This window comes from Lucilia cuprina, chromosome 2 (assembly GCF_022045245.1).
Source record: "Lucilia cuprina isolate Lc7/37 chromosome 2, ASM2204524v1, whole genome shotgun sequence".
Classification (NCBI taxonomy): domain Eukaryota; kingdom Metazoa; phylum Arthropoda; class Insecta; order Diptera; family Calliphoridae; genus Lucilia; species Lucilia cuprina.
Window position 1 is genome coordinate 68,244,285 of NC_060950.1, and position 2,660 is coordinate 68,246,944.

Genomic DNA, 2,660 nt, shown 5'->3' on the forward strand with positions numbered 1-2,660 from the left:
CTATGACTAGACTATGACTAGACTATGACTAGACTATGACTAGACTATGACTAGACTATGACTAGACTATGACTAGACTATGACTAGACTATGACTAGACTATGATAATAAATTTTGAGTGCTTAATGTGAACACCTGCCTTGACGGTCATATTTCATGGTGGTCTTTTTTATCAACTGGGTAGACTTGACAACGGTCTGTCATCGCCCCTGTATTCTTCAATAAAGAACTCAAGTGGCAGTTTTTGTATATGTATGTGCCAATCTATACCCAAGCACTTTGCTGGATTACTCGAGCTTTCTAATCTCTGGCTATAGCAGTTTCTAGTTCCGGCTGATTGGAGGCATTTGTAACGGGGATTGAGGACCTTTTCATTATTTCACGAGGGCTTATGGGATTCTCTTACCAATATTTTTAATCCACATTTTGTTGCATTTAGCGCTTACCATGTAAACTACCTCGAGTTCCCTTCCCTTTAAAGCAATTACATTTGCCAACTATTCCCGAGTGTCATGGTACCTACATTATCTAAACCTTACCTCTAGGAGAGTATTCAGTTAAAACTTTCTTACGTTCCAATATCATTAATTATCTTCTGACTGTCGGTAAATATATTATTGGCTATGGGCGCGATATTTTTTTCAATCCACAACTTCTGCCTGGATTTCTGTTTCTGGGTCTTCAATATAATGTAGCCAATGTAAATCATGTGAATAACATATACAACTTCTTTAACTTCTTACAAAAAATGAGAAGGTATCAATTTGTATACCGTTATTTGACTACTTATAATGTAACCATATGTATATTTTGTGTAACAGGTAGCAATTATAAGTCATTGACAAATTTAAGTTGGGTTTATTACTGCATATATCGACAACAACTTCTCCTTTTTTACAATTTGTTTTAAATTTCTCCTTTTCCATACTAAGAACATTTCCCCTTTTGTTCAAATCAAACTTCACGACCTACTTTCATAAAACTCACCTCGAATTACATGCAACATTTGAACAGTTTTTCACCACACTTTACCGTTATTATGCACAAACAACCAACCACCCTTCGCTATTTAACAATATAAAATTGTTTTATTTTTAAGATTTAGAGAAAAAAAAATACCCAACAACAACAATATTACAATATAAATGTTTTTTGCACAAATACGAATATCGCAAAAAAAGCACATGCCTGTAACAAGCACACAAACACCTACTCTCAGCGACAGTATCAAATAATCAAACAAACTAATACATTTAGATGTAGACAAACAAACACAACGAAACACAAGTAAAATAAAAATCACAGTCGTTTGATTCGTCCTCCTTAAAACTGGTTGGGAGAAAAAAAAACAAATGAACGCACACGTTGAAATGAAAAAAAAATAACAAAAAACAATCTCACACACACACACACCTAAACACATATAACGGTAGGTGTTTGTGGTGTTTTTATTTTATAACAAAAACAAACACAAATACAGCAAAGAGCAAAAGGAAGGCAAAAGGATAAAGACCACTACAACAACAACTGTATATGTTCGTAAACGTTAAACGAAGCTTGAAAAATAGAAAAACGATGAGCAGCAGCAGCAACGAGTACAGGCACAACGAATGTGTTATAACGTTAAAACAAAAATCAGTTTAACGACAACTTTACCGGCAAACGGTTGTAATGTTACGGAAGTTTTCCTATATTTAATACAAAAAAAATTAAGAAAAATTTGAAAAAAAATATTTAAAATTTAAAATAAAAATCAAAATTTTAATGTTTTATTAAAAATATAAAAAAAAGTTTTTTTTTAAATTGAAAAAAATAATTAATCCTTAACTAACCAGTAAACAAAATCATTAAAAATTCATAGTTTAACAACAAAACAAAGAAAAATTGCACGTATTTAATTCAAAATCGCGTGTTCCCGCCATTTATGTTGATGTTGGTTGGCTGGAACCTAAAAAATAAAGTAAAATAAAAAAAAATGAATAAAAAATTATTAAGTGTTTAATGTAACCAACTGTATTTTGATTCAAACAAATAATTGTGATGTTTTTTTATTAAAGTGTGATTTATTTAAACAGTAGTTAAAGGATTTCATATAATGAATGTTTTTTTTATATTTTTCTGAATTATTTTCAGAAAATAACAAGGATTTGGTTTTTATGTATATTTAACTAAGCTTTATAAAACTAAGTAATTTTTAAATTTTTTACTCAAAAACAATCTCTTAGAGGATATAATGGATACCTACTGATCTTGAGTATACTTTATATTGATTGTTATGCATATAGATATCACTCATACGTAAGGTTTGTCAAGGAAATGTGATTTTCTAAAAGACTGCTTATGCGGGGCAATTTAAATATGGATCTATGGATATTGATAGAGGCATTTACATCTACATTAAAAATATTTAAGCAGAATTTATCGTGGTATTAGTGACATTTTATATTTTTCTGAAAGATGCAAGTAAATGTTAGTCCTCAATTTATGGACTTGTTTTTATACCCTACACCATTATAGTGGGGAGGGTATTATACGTTTGTGCTGATGTTTGCAACATACAAAAATATTGGTCCAATACCCACCTTAAAGTATACCGATCGATTCAGAATCATTTTCTGAGTCGATTAAGACATGTCCGTCCGTCTGTCCGGCTGGCTGGC

The 2,660-nt window shown here is 31.0% G+C and overlaps 1 protein-coding gene across 1 annotated transcript in view; it reads left to right on the forward strand.

The window, feature by feature from the left end:
• Positions 1 to 2,660, forward strand: part of LOC124421281 — a 20,171-nt gene that overhangs the window by 4,318 nt on the left and 13,193 nt on the right. The window lies entirely within an intron of this gene.